The 13,741-nt window shown below is 56.1% G+C and overlaps 1 protein-coding gene across 4 annotated transcripts in view; it reads right to left on the minus strand.

Annotated features, from left to right (window-relative positions):
• The window catches only part of TSNARE1 (t-SNARE domain containing 1), an 81,090-nt gene extending 69,988 nt beyond the window's left edge, over positions 1–11,102 (minus strand). For 3 of the 4 annotated variants that reach the window (XM_033842693.2, XM_073794862.1, XM_073794861.1), the window contains exon 1: positions 10,967–11,102. The gene's annotated coding sequence lies outside the window, so the exon portion shown is untranslated. The remainder of the gene's footprint in view (positions 1–10,966) is intronic. The other variant, XM_073794860.1, reaches the window with a different exon arrangement.
• Positions 11,103–13,741: the final 2,639 nt, after the last annotated feature.

Below are 13,741 nucleotides of genomic sequence, written 5' to 3' on the forward strand. Positions count from 1 at the left end.
CCATTAGTGTGATTCATCAGATTACTATATCTAAGGAGAAAAGTCATATGATCATCCCATAGATGATTTTTTTTTAAAGAAACTGACAAAATTCGACAATAATTCTTGATTTTTATAAATAAGACCCTCAGTAAAATGGGCAGGACAGGCTCTTCCTTGACACGTGGAAGGCATGTATCTCATTCCAAATCCACATCTGCCCCACGGGGAAACACCAGGGGCGCTCAAGAGAGGTGGCCTCCACCAGCTCCTCGGAGACACTGAAGGATGAGTCCACGCAGTTACGTAACAGAAGGAACCTGGGATATAAAAACTGGAAAGGGGAAGGTTAAATATCACTATTTGCCGCTGCTACGATCGGATACCTGGAGAACTCAAGGTAATTAACTATTGGGTTGGCCAAAACGTTTGTTCGGGTTTTCGTAACATCTTACAGAAAATCCCGAATGAACATTTTGGCCAACCCAATTAAAAACACAGAATTCAGCAAGGTAGCATGGGGCAAACTCATATGAAGAAATCAAGAGTATTCATACATGTGTATACAAACACAGGATAACACAGAAGAAAAGACTCCTAACCATCACATTTAAAAGGATAAAATTCCTGCAAATAAACTTGAAAACATTACAGAAAAAGAGACCTAAGCAATTGGGAAAGTACAGCACATTCTTTTTTTTTTTTAATAATTTTTTTTACTTATTTATTTATTTATTTTTGGCTGCATTGGGTCTTCGTTGCTGTGAGCAGGCTTTCTCTAGTTGCGGTGAGCGGGGGCTACTCTTCACTGCGGTGTGCAGGCTTCTCACTGCGGTGGCTTCTCTTGTTGCAGAGCACGGGCTCTAGGCACATGGGCTTCAGTAGTTGTGGCACGTGGGCTCAGCAGTTGTGGCTCACGGGCTCTAGAGTGCAGGCTCAGTAATTGTGGCACATGGGCTTAGTTGCTCCACAGCATGTGGGATCTTCCCCGACCAGGGCTCGAACCCGTGTCCCCTTCATTGGCAGGCAGATTCTTAACCACTGAGCCACCAGGGAAGCCCTACAGCACATTCCTAAGAAGGAAGATTCAATGTCATAAAGATGTCACTCTCCCTAAGTTAGTCTGTACATGTAACATAATTCCAACCCAAAACCAATCAGGTTTTAGGGATGCGAGTGTGTGTATGTGTGTGTTTGGTGGGGGGGACTGAGTAAAGAATAGACAAGCTAATTCAAAGTTCATATGTAAAGATAATCTAGAATAGGCAAAAAAATTATGACAAAAGAGCAATGAGTTCTTTGATATACCGAAACACAGTATAAGGCCTTAAAAATTAAAATAGATGGGCTTCCCTGGTGGCGCAGTGGTTGAGAGTCCACCTGCCGATGGAGGGGACACGGGTTCGTGCCCCGGTCCGGGAAGATCCCACATGCCGCGGAGCGGCTGGGCCCGTGAGCCATGGCCGCTGAGCCTGCGCATCCGGAGCCTGTGCTCTGCAACGGGAGAGGCCACAAGAGTGAGAGGCCCGCGTACCGCCAAAAAAAAAAAAAAAAAATTAAAAGAGAGGTTACAACTGTACACATGGACAGTGGAACAGCTTACAGGCAAACAAACGTAATCAATCTTGAGAAAGAACAATAAAGTTGGACGCATCACCCATCCTGATTTCAACATATACTACAAAGTGACAGTCACTGAAACAGTATGCTACTGGCATAAGACGAGCACACAGACCAATGGCACAGAATAGGGAGCCCAGAAAGAAATCGACACAGTCACTGGATCTGCCAAGGGTGCCAAGAACACAGAGCGGGGAGAGGACAGTCTCCGCAACAAATGATGCCAGGAAACTGAAGCTGAACCTGCAAGACAATGAACTTGGACCCTATGTTACACCACGCACACAAGTCAACTCAAAATCAATTAAGGACTTAAAACACGAGACCCAAACTGTAAAACTGCTAGAGGAAAGCACAGGGGAGAGGCTCACAGCACTGGGCTTGGCAGTGACTCCATGGGTATGATGCCAAAAGCACAAAGTAACAGAAACAAGAAACAGCTAAGTGGGACTACATCAAACTACAAAGCTGCCGCAAAGCAAAGGAAGTAGTCATCGAGCGAAAAGGCACCTACGGAGCGGGAGACCTTCCTCGCCTCACAATGGGGCTGCACCCTGACAAACCCACGGTAAACTGAAGGTAAGTCGAAAATGCATTTAAAACACTGAACCTACCGAAGGTCACAGCTTAGCCTGGCCTTCCTGAAACGTGCTCAGAACACGCACATTAGCCTACAAGTGGGCAAAACCATCTAGCACAAAGCCTATTTTACACTAAAGTGTGGACTATCTCATGTGACTGATTGAACACTGTACTGAAATTGAATACAGAATAGCTGTCTGGGCACCGGCTGCTCACCCTCGTGACCTCGGGGCTGATGGGGAGCTGTGGTTGCCACTGCCCAGCATCACAAGAGTATCCACCCCACATCTCTGGTCCAGGAAAAGATCAAACTTCAAAATTCGAATCATGGTTTCTACTGAATGTGTATCACTTTCACACCATGAAACGTCAAAAAAACTGTAAAATCGTTAAGAGGAACCATGCTAAGTATACGACTGTGTGCATCTTATAAGGGGTTAATCTCCAAATCATATAAGGAACTCCTACAATTCAATAGCTTAAGAAAACTAACATATTACCCAATTATAAAACGGGCTAAGGACTTGAATAGACATGTTTCCAAGAAAGACATACCAATGGCCAAGAGGCACATGAAAAGATGTTCAACGTAAGTAATCATCAGAGAGATGCAAATCGAAACCACAATGAGATGTCATCTCACACCTGTCAGAATGGGTATTATCAAAAAAAGAAGAAAAGAGGGAGAGAGAGAATAAGCGCTGGCAAGGATGTGGAGAAACTGGAACCCTGTACACTGACCGTGGGAACACGAAACGGCACAGCCGCTATGGAAAACGGTATGAAGCTTCCTCAAAAATTAAAAATAGAACTACCATGTGATCCAGCAGTACCGCTTCTGAGCATTTATTCCAAAGAATTAAAATCAGGATCTCCAAGGTACTCTGTGCCCCATGTTCACTGCAGTGTCATTCACAACAGCCAAGATATGGAAACAACCGAAGCATCTGTCTGCAGATGCATGGGTAAAGGAGACGCAGCATATCCATATAATGGATATCATTCAGCCTTTAAAAAGGAAATTCTGCAGTGCGTGACAACACGGATGGACCTTGAGGACATTATGCAAAGTGAAATAAGCCAGTCACAGAAGGACAGACACTGCATGGCTCCGCCTATACGAGGGATCTATAACATAGTCCAGTTCAAAGAACTACCGAGTGGAACGGTGGCTGCCAGGTGCTGGGGCAGGGGACGTGCAGAGCTGCTAATCAGCACGCACAAGCAACATGATGTGGCTCCAGAGCGCGCGTGGGCAACGCCGCGCCTGGTCGACAGCACGCGGCACTTGCACTGTGCACGCAGTCCTGTACTGTGCACTTCAATCTGCGAAGGGGGCAGGTCTCACGTGAAGGGCTGTTACCAGGATAAATACATTATTTTAAAATTTAAATACAGATGGCCGTTTAGGGCATGACTAAGCTAGAACCTAAAGCCGGTGGGGGAAGAAACGGATTCTTTAATAACTCGGACAGGACTACTAGTAGACCATCTGGGAAAAAATTAAGGTCAGACTCGTACCTCACACCACACACCAGGATAAAAGACAAATGAATAAAAACTTTAAAAGGAAATCAACGAAAATGAGAAGAAAACACAGGACTTCTTTTTAAACTTGAAGAAAAGAAGCATTCGTTAACTACGACTCAAAATCCAAACACCACATGTGAAAGTTGACGGATCTGACTACACGAAAGGACAACAAAAGGCAGCAGCAAATGCCCTGCATTCATCTGACGTTCAAAGAACTCATCTCCATAATCTACAGGGAAAAAGCAACAACGCAGTTTTTAAAACATGGACCATGTCAAGGAACAGAAAGCTCACAACTAAAACACAAACGGCTCTTTGATACATAAAAAGATACCATCATCCATCAGAAGGAAATGCAGATGTGTCCCCGCTCTGAAGCCTGATCACACTCAGCATGCGAGCAGCTGGGGGATGGGCGCGACAGCTTTCCATGGGTATGTGGACCAGTGCCTCCCCTTCGGAGGGGGGCTGGCAGGGTGTGTCCTCATGAGGAAAGTCTGAGTCTTCTGACCCAGCACCTGCACTCAGAGCATACATCCTACATACATGCATCAAATGACATACGAAGAGGTCATTCATTCTGTAATAGGCAAAGACTGAAAATAACCTAAATTTCTATCAACAAAAGACTACATTAAATCGATTCTGACATACCCATACTCGAAATATTCTGCAGTTGTCAACGAGAAAAAGAGAAGCTCTCTGTACTAATATAGGAAGACCTCCAGGACGTTTTGGTTAGTGGGGGGAAAAATTAAAACCAAGGTGGAGAAGATATTTATAACATGACTTGTGACAGAAAAAGGAAAAATATCAAAGTGTAGATTTGTATGTGGTAGATAATCGCATTCTTACGTATCTGGAAGGATAGATAAGAGACCAAGAGCAGGGTCACATGTGGAGACAAGGACCGGGCCGGCTGGGATGGGGAGACTTTCAACTTTCTACTGGACGCTTCCTCGTGTGTTTCTACTTTTGAACCATACACACTACTCAAAAAGTGCAAGAGCACTGGAACGGGTAAACCGTGGTCCGTTCACACCATGGAACAGGACTTGGTGATCAACACAAACAAACTACAGGTACATGTGCCAACCCTGAGAAACCTCCGGGGAATCACACCAGATGAAAAGAGCCAGTCCCCAAGGGCTACACACTGTATGATTCTATTTGTAGAACATTCTTGAAATGACATAAGAAAAAAGGAGGACAGACTGGGGCTTCCCAGGAGTTCAGGAGGGTGAAGGTAGCAGGGAGGGGGGTGTGGCTACAAAAGGGCAACCAGGTGACAGCGACAGCCTGCATTCTGACTGCACCCATTGCTGGTATCCTGGGTGTGACACGGTGCTACAGCTCTGTGAGACGCTACCTTCAGGGAAACTGGGTGAAGGTACACAGGAAGGCTCAGAATCAGTTCTTACAGTTGTACATGTGAACACACAATGTCTCAAAATATAAAGTTTCATAATTAAAAAAACAAAAACCAAAGCCACTGGGCTGTCAATCTCCATGCCCGAGGCCGCCAAGTGGCCAGAGCAGAGAACACACCCAGCCTGAGCCGCTTCCCAAGTGCCTGCCTCCCGGGACACGGGGGCCACAAGGGAGGTGACCCCACAGGGCTCAACCTCTGTCTGAGCACAGGGCAATCCTTCAAGGAAAAGGGGAAGCCCGGCGAGGAAGGGTGTCCTTCCCAATGCACAAAGCTGACTCTGTGGTTTTAAGCTGCTGGCACCTGGGGGATACTTGTTACCGCAGCAAGACCCACCCTACACCATTAAGACTTCTGTCCATCCAATCACATCCGTGCCTGCACCTGCTGCCTGACTTCACTCCTGCCCACCTGGCCCTCCTGGCCCATAAGACAGAACCCCGCCTGCTGCCTGTGGGGCCCCCCTCCACGGGCCTCCAGCCCCTCCTGCAGGTGGGCAGCGGCACACGCTGCCAGACGGAAGAGGCAGGGCAAGGCTGCACCCCACAGCAGCAGGCGGCTCTGGCCCCTGCCTCCCCAGGTGTAGAATGAGGGCTGAACCAGCTTTAGAGCTTTTCCCAGCTACAGAATCCTTCCTTCAAACACAATCATCCTCAGAAGGTCCAGGTGAAATGGATGAGATCAGAGCTGCTCTGGCTAAAGGAAGAGGATGCTGCCAGCTGGGGTGACTAGAGCCCCTCCAGTTCCGGGGACCCCCTCAAGCCACTGGTCCAGCAGCTCTCCACAACCCTGGGTCGGTAACGCTGTGGGGCAGAGTGGGAAAGCCCAGGTTCTAGGGCTGGACACGCCAGGTCCTACGCCCAGCCCGCTCTGCACTTCGTGGCCTTGGGAAAACAGGCATCACCTCGTGAGGTCTAAGAGGAAATGACTGCCCCGCTTCCCTGCTCTGACCAGTGGCACCAAAACCACCACATCCTCCACTCGGAGCTGCGGCCCCGCTCCTCAGGGTCCCTACAGCATGTTCCACGTGCCACCCACCTGCAGGGCCCTGGAAGACTCATCCCCACACAGCTCCGCCCCCTGCAAGCTACAACCCACCCTCTGCAAGCTGCCGTCTCCCTTCTGCTCCGAGGAGCCAGGACACACATGTGAAGCACCTGCTCACGGCTGGCCCACCTTAGATGCAGGTGGCCCCTGGCACGGCAGATGCCCAGAAACCAGCTGAAAGAGCTGAGAAATACCCCTTTCCAATAGCTAGCTTGTGCTTACATGAGCATTTATCGAGCACCTACTGTGCGCTCTTCCTGTGCTGGGCCACAGAGACAGACAGGGTCCTGGCCCTGGAGAGTACACGGGGAGCCCGACACCAAATGACCACAAGGAAACGAGGAAGCAGCCACGCAAGGCTTTCCATCAGTCTGCAGCCCCTCCCCTGCCCTGGGCCAGGCCCCCGAGGACGGGCCAGGCTTCCACACGGCCGCACAGACCTGAGCCTTGACCGGTCGGAGGACGTCCCCTGGGGCGCTGGCGCCCGGCCATTCCAGCCAGAGGGGCAGCCAAGCTGATCCCAGAGGGCAGCCTTGGGCAGCCGAGAAATCGGCCCAGCAGGTTGACCAGAGGCTGGGGAGACATTCAGGTCACACCGTGAGAGCTGCAAAGGCCAAGTGCGGAGGCGGCCCGATGCTGCAGATGGGCGCCCTGAGACAGGTCAGCCGGGGAAACACGCCAGAGCGGCCCCCGGGCCAGAGGAGCCAGGACACTGAGAGGGGATTACGGGGTCCAGGCTGGAGGCTGCGGACCAGCCAGACGTCCGCCCTGTGACTGAAGGCTTTCCGGACCCTGGACCCGGAAGACACAGAACCGACTCACCTCCCAAGCCCAGGCCCGTCTCCCACCTGCCCAGGCTCATTAGCACCCTGGCTGTGGGCGAGGCCGTAGCGGGGAAGGAGGGCAGACCCGAGGCGGGGATCCAGCTCCTCGGTGGTACCGCCACCGAAAGCCTGTGCTGAGAGGGCAGCCAGGCCCGGGAAGGGGGCTGCTGTGCCGAGTTCACGTGGGAGAGGTTGATTCCGGGCTGCCGGTGTAAAACTGTGTCCCTTTCCGAATACTTGGCAGGAACAGATCATGGCTCCCGGTGGAGGGCAGCCAGCCAGCGGTGTCTGGGGCGGAAGGCGGGGGGGCTGCCCCTGGCCGGCTCTGTCTGGCGCCGACTCCCTGAACAGAGCTCTGATGCCCCTGCCATCCCCCGGGGTGCCTGCCCCCCGTCTTCCCCAGAAAACATCCCACTGCCCCCCTTCCCCACCACACCGCACCCCTAACACCCAGCTTCCTAGTTGGTGCAGGCGCAGCCTGTGACCCCGCGACCACATCCAGGGTCTGGCTCGGGCAACAGTAGGACAGACGTGGACAGACAGGTGCCCGCGCATGGCACCTGGTCCCAAAGCCCTAAGGACCTGACTCCTTTCCACAGGTCCCAGAGAGGAGCCATGGCCAATGGTGGGCTCACTGTAACCCCCTTTCATCCGGCCACACTGGGAACAAGAATTCCAAGTTCCAGCCCAGCCGCGACCCCCCGCCCCCGACGAGAGATACCACACTTCCAGAGCTGGACTCCCTGACGCCCTCGACCCGTGCCAGGCACTCCTTTAGAACATCAGTTCAATACGGAGGGAAAATCAGGATAAAGTCTTTATTAGTATAATCATCACCACTACCAAAGTCGTTCTCCAACTCAAAAGGCATCCTCTGGGGCGGTGGCATCTTCCAATCTGGTCCTCGCAGGAAGCAGCAGAGCAGGAAGGCTGGGCGGGCGGGGCAGCAGAGCTGGGCGGGCTCTGGAGCCAGAGTGCTGGAGGCAAATCCTGGCCGCTCACTTACGCGCCTGTGACTCCGGGTAAGTTACTCAGCCCGGAAAGTGTCCTGATCTTAGGAATATGAGGAACCTAGCAGGTGCTAGGTCCATAAACGGTGCTGACTATCACGATGATGATACAAAAGGCTGACGATGGCCAGTTCTCCTGGGTTCCCGCTAACCCACCTCAAACGCAGGCCAGAGAGCAGTCTCTGGAGCCGGAGGGCTGCTCAGAAGAGGAGCAGCTGCACCAGCCTCCCGGGCACCCCCTGACTCCACAGCCCCTCCCAGAGCTTCAGCGCCTGTGATGGCGCGGATGCCACCACCTCCCGGTGGCTGCGGGATCAGAAAGGACAGAGGGCAGGGACGTGCTAATGAGGAACGTGACTCAGGACCCCACAGCTGAGACTCAGCCACGCTGTGTCCGCAGGATTTCACTGTTCGTACCAGGATGCTGACGCAGTCAGGGCTGGGTCCCCATCCTTCCCATGGGGGACATCAAGAGGCAGAAAATGAGACAGTCTTCCATCAACCCACGTAAAGAAAACAATAAAACTTTATCGACTGGGAGCTCCGAGATGGGGGCTCACAGGGTCAGCACGACTGCCTGGTCTGCTCTCCTGCGTCCACCTCGGGGCGGGCTGCCCTCTCCTGGAGGCGGGAGCGCAGGGCTGCTGGGACTGTGTGCAGCCTGCCGCGCCGGTTCCCAGGAAGACCCCGCTCTCCCCAGCCAGCAATCACGCCAGGGAAAGGTCCACGGCACTGCTACCACCATCGTGGACCCAGCCACACGATACGGAGCCCAGGGGCCGACAGCCTGGACTCTGCGGGCTGGGAGGGGGCGCACACCTCTAGCCACAGACCCCTCGTGTGGTCCGGCCCAGACCCCAGACGTCAGACCCCTGGTCCCTGCTCCCCACAGCCCTGTCTCGGCTGCTCTTCAAGTGACTCTCAGCGCGGCACAGGCTGGCCCTCCTGGGACCAGCACCAAATCCACGCCTCACCTGCCTCCCTCGGGTCTGCCGCTGTTCATTCCCGCTTCACTTAGTCTCATGTCACCCACTCCTCCATTCAGGGGTCCAGCAAACACTTAGCAGCCAGGCGGTGCTGAACGTTCTGGCAGAAAACAGAGGAATCCGAGAGGCAGCCTACCTTCACAGCCCAGCAAGTCCGTCATTACAGACATGGCACAGATCACAATTCAAAGAACAGAAAGAATGACGGCTGGACTGAGCCACCCAGGTTAAATTCCATTTGTAGCAAATAACACAATCAAAACAAACCCAACAGCCACAGATATGCCTGTGCGCATTAAAAAAATCTAAGCCTTGGCCAACAGTTTGCTTCTCCCAAACACTAGTCCAAACACTAGTCAGAGCAACGAAACTCTCAGTAACACAGAAAGGTGCTGTGTGCTGTGAGCCGTGGTCATAAACGTGGGTGAACCGACCCAGGAGAGGAAGGGGACAGGAAAGCGTCCAAAGAGAACCGGAGTACGAGGCATTCCAAGTGGAAGGCACAGACATGAGAAAAGACATGGGCTGTGCAGGAAACAAGGGCTTGTGCACTGGCAGGGCACACGAAGCAAGTGGGTGGAAGGTGTGGCTGGAGCAGTAGGCAGGAACAGGGTCCCGAACAGGGTCCCGACCTTCACCTTGCAGGAGGGGACTTAAGGACTCCTATCTGCCCATGAGCCCCCAAACCCCTAGATGGCAGTGCCCGTGTATAGGTGCCCACCTCAGGGCCCTGCAGAGGAGCGCCCGGAGAAGGTAGCCTGGATACAGTCAGAGCAATCAAAGGAGGAGAGAAATGTGCAGGTGGCCCAGGAAGCTCCGCCTCCTCCAGGAAGCCTTCTCGGACTGCCACTCTCCCACAGCTACTGCAGTCACAACTGGGCTCCTGCACTGTCCTGGGCAGGCTGCGCCGGTTTCTACCGAGGACCTACAACATATGAGGCTGACCACTCAGAAGTACCATTTTAATAGGCTGAAGCCCTCCAATACTGACATACTTCACCTGGACCTCACCCTGACACTGTCCACCCTGGGGCTATAGTGAGGAACAGTCCCAATCCCTGCCTCCTGGGGACCCAAGATAAAGCGGAAAACAAGCAAACAAGCGACAGTGACAAAACATGAAGTGCTGAGAAGGAAAAGAGAAAGGACCTGAACCAGGGTACTGGTAGGAGAGGGCGGTCAGCAAAGTGGGCTGTGACCTGCCGTAAAGATGGTGAGCTGCCATCCCACCAGGAACTAAGACAAGGGCAGGAAGAGGGTGGGTGAGGAAGAGGCCAGGTGTGGCTGCAATGGCAGCAGGCCCATCTAGTCCAGCAGCTCGACCCAAAGAATTTTCTGCCATGACCGGAGTGTTCCATGCCTGCGCCGCGCTGGCTAGTGGCCGCCACACTGGACGGCGCACAAAGAGCCCAGAGGGCAAAGGAGGAGTGAAACGTGAGTCTCCCAACAGGAAGCCCCTGGAGGGCTTCCGTGGGGGCAGCACAGATCAGAGGCACCTGGAAGCTGGACGGGAGAGAGGGCCCCTACCCTCCGTGCCCCAGAGGCACGTTTTAAGCCAAACGTAGAGAAAAGGCCGAAAGGAGCGGAGAGGAGGCACATCGTGTCCGGCTCTCCCTCAAGGGCTGCCTCCCGCTCGCTGGTGATGAGCAGCGTCCCTGGCGCCCAACACGTGTGCACCCGGGCCTCGGTGCGAGCGCTCCGCCCCCGAGACCCTGCCCCTCCCACGACCCTGCCCCTCGGCCCCGCCCCTCCCATGGCGGTCCCGCCCCTCCCGGAGGCCCTCCCGCCGCGCGGGCCCCGCCCCACCCCGCCCCCGACCACCCCGGGCCCCGCGCGCCCCTCCCGGCCCCGGCCTCCGCCGCCCCCGCCTCCGGCCTCGCCCCCTCCCAGCCAAGCCAGCCTCCCCCCGCCGGCCCGCCCCCGCCGGCCCGGCACCACCGCACGCCGCTGCCTCACCTGGGCTTCGGTGGCTCCCGGGCGCGTTCCTTGCTTTCTCGGAGGGAGGGGCGGTACGGGGGGCGGAGCCGGCACCCAAACATCACGTGACGGCCTCTCTCGCGCCGGCGAGGGCCTCGAGGCCGCCCCCCTTCCGCCCCGTCGGCCCCGACGCCTCGCGCCAGCCAATGGCCGCCGAGCCGCGGACGAGCTGAGGACGGCGTGAGCCCTGGGACTACAAGTCCCAGAGTGCCCCGCGCGGGCGGCGGAAACGGCCTGGGACGGCGGCCGGAGGGGGCCAGAAAGCCTGCGCCCGGCGGGAGCCCCCCGCGGCTACCCAGGGCCGCGGCCCTCTAGGGCCACCGAGGGCGCGCCGTCCCGGCCTGCCGGGCTGGGCCGAGCCGTTCCCGCCGCCTTACCGGGCCTGTAGGTGGCCGGCTTACTCGCACCCCCGATCCTCAGTACCCCCATCTGTGGAACGGGGGTGACAGACGCGGAGTGCGCGGTCCCCGCCTCAGAGGCCCGACCGGATCTCAGGGGTCTGAGAGGCCGAGCCGCGGCGGCGCAGTGGCCGTGCGGGCCCCGGACTCGGGTCCGGAGGGCACAAGGGCCAGCGCCCGGGTCTAGGGCGGCCGCTGAGCACTGCCGGGAGGGGCCGTGCCCTGCGGACCCCACGCCTTGGTCCGTGCCAGCGGGGGAGTAGACGGGATCGTCACCACACCCCAAAGCCTTTCCGCGGAGGGCCCTCAGGGGACGGGTCTGCAGAGAGCGGGGTCTGAGGGTGCTCCGGCCACGCCCCACCCTCAGCGGGCGCGGGTGTGGAAGAAAGGAGGGGAAAGCGAAGTACACCTCCTCCCCGACGACCACCTGCAGAGTGTGCTTCCCGCCTACCCAGCGGGCCGAGCGGGTGCCCCGGGGCTGCGGACCGGGTGGTCTAGCGCAAGCAGGGCCGCCCGGGGCGGGTGCTCAGTACCTGCTGCCTCCTCCCTAGTCTGGGGCGAGGGCCCCTACCGCCCCTCGGAGAAGCAGGAGAGACGGCCCCCCCTCCATCAGGACCCGGACGGGTGAGGGTCAAGGGGATGGCCAAGAGACCCCCCAGAGGAAGAGCGGAGGGAAGAAGCTGCCGCAGCCCCCACGGGGCATCTGCCCGCTGCACTGCATCCTCGCTGTGCCCGCGGGGTCTTCAGAAGAAGCCTCCATGTAGCGCCCACCAAAGCCGACCCCAGAAACGCTCGCTGTAACAGGGGTAGCCGCCTGGGCTTCTGCGTGGTGGTACCAGATCCCTGGGTCAAACACTGTGAACCTGGGGTCTGCAGCGAGTTCCCCTCCCCCACCCTTCCTGTCTATCCCCTGAAGACCGGCTCCCAGGTCAGCTTCTCTGGGAAGTCAGCCCACCCAGCACCGTCCGGAGGAAGAAGGTGTTTACACTTCCACTCTGCCCCGCCACACCCCGACCCAGCACGTGGCAGCCCTCACTCACTCACCACAGACCCTCCTCCATCAAATCCCGCGAGCAGGTCATCCCTGCGGCCCAGTCCCCCTTTGTCCCTTCCCAACAGAACCCATTTTGTTCAAGGCAGCAAGGTAGTGCTGGCCCGGAGGAAGACGGCAGAGGACTCAGTGAGTCTTCAGACCCAGAAGGGACCGAAGTAGCCAGCTAGCCCTCTGCCTTCTCTTGTTCCAGCCTGGAATGCGGGCACGGTCTCCCAAGGAGAGCAGCCATTTGGGGAGCAAAGGGGTGGGTCCCAAGCTGCGGACAGGGAGCAGCTGCATGGTGGAGCCTCCGCCCCAGCTGTACCCGCTCATCAGAGAGGAAACAAGCCCCTGCTTCCTCCACACTGCTGCTGGCACCCCTCCTAGCCCGTACAACCGCATCCAGGCGTGACGACCACCCTTTTAGGCTTGTGACCTGCCCACCGTGCAACAGGCCTCTTGAGGGCAGACCCATGTGGTTGAATTTGCATCTCGGCGCTCAGCAGGGCACCCTGCATGTGGTGTGGCCTCGGGGAGTGATGACAAGTCAGCGAGCACACCAGCTGCACTCACGGGGGCCTAGTGTTCACTCTGTGTCCCCACAGAGCCTACTCTCTTTTAACACCAAACCTATCCCTGTGTTGCTGTGTGATGTTGAGCAGTGACACCTTCTCCGGGCGTGTTCAAAGCGGTGATGTGGGAGCCGGCTGGAGAACAGGCATGGGAGGGGCAGGGTGGCGCACCGCTACCCTGTCACCTGTCACCTGTACGGGGCAGTGTCACTGGGGGACATGTGCTGGGAAAGGGCTGGCGCAGGCCCAGCACCTAGCGGGGGCTTGACCAACACAAGCACGTCACCCCCAAGTGTTCGAGACCAGTCTCAGGCGCTTAGAAAACTGACTCCACATGAGACTCCTAGCAGCCTCCCAAGGTATTTATCACCAAGCAGGAGTGGCAAAAAAAAAAAAAAAAGAAAGAAACTCCACGACAGGAGCACTTGAGTGTCGTCTTTGCTAACCTCTGTGAAGGAGGAGTTTGCCGCCCCTCCTGGGAAGTAGCAGAACCTGCTTATTCCCCACCCCCATGGGAGGAGGCATCTCCACACCCCAAGAAGCCAGTCTGTCTGTCCGTCACCCAGCACCCAGGCTTGCTACCTGGCACAGCGTCCCCCTCTCCTCTTGCCAAATCTTATCCTGTTTGCCATCATTTATTCATTCAACAACCTTCCGATGTCAGGCAACATGCTAGGCCTTGGGGATGCCACACAATTAGATTTGGTTGCTAATGCCAGAAAATCCCAATAACAGTGGCTTAAATATAATC

The sequence above is a fragment of the Tursiops truncatus genome, chromosome 17, assembly GCF_011762595.2.
Source record: "Tursiops truncatus isolate mTurTru1 chromosome 17, mTurTru1.mat.Y, whole genome shotgun sequence".
NCBI classification, from domain to species: domain Eukaryota; kingdom Metazoa; phylum Chordata; class Mammalia; order Artiodactyla; family Delphinidae; genus Tursiops; species Tursiops truncatus.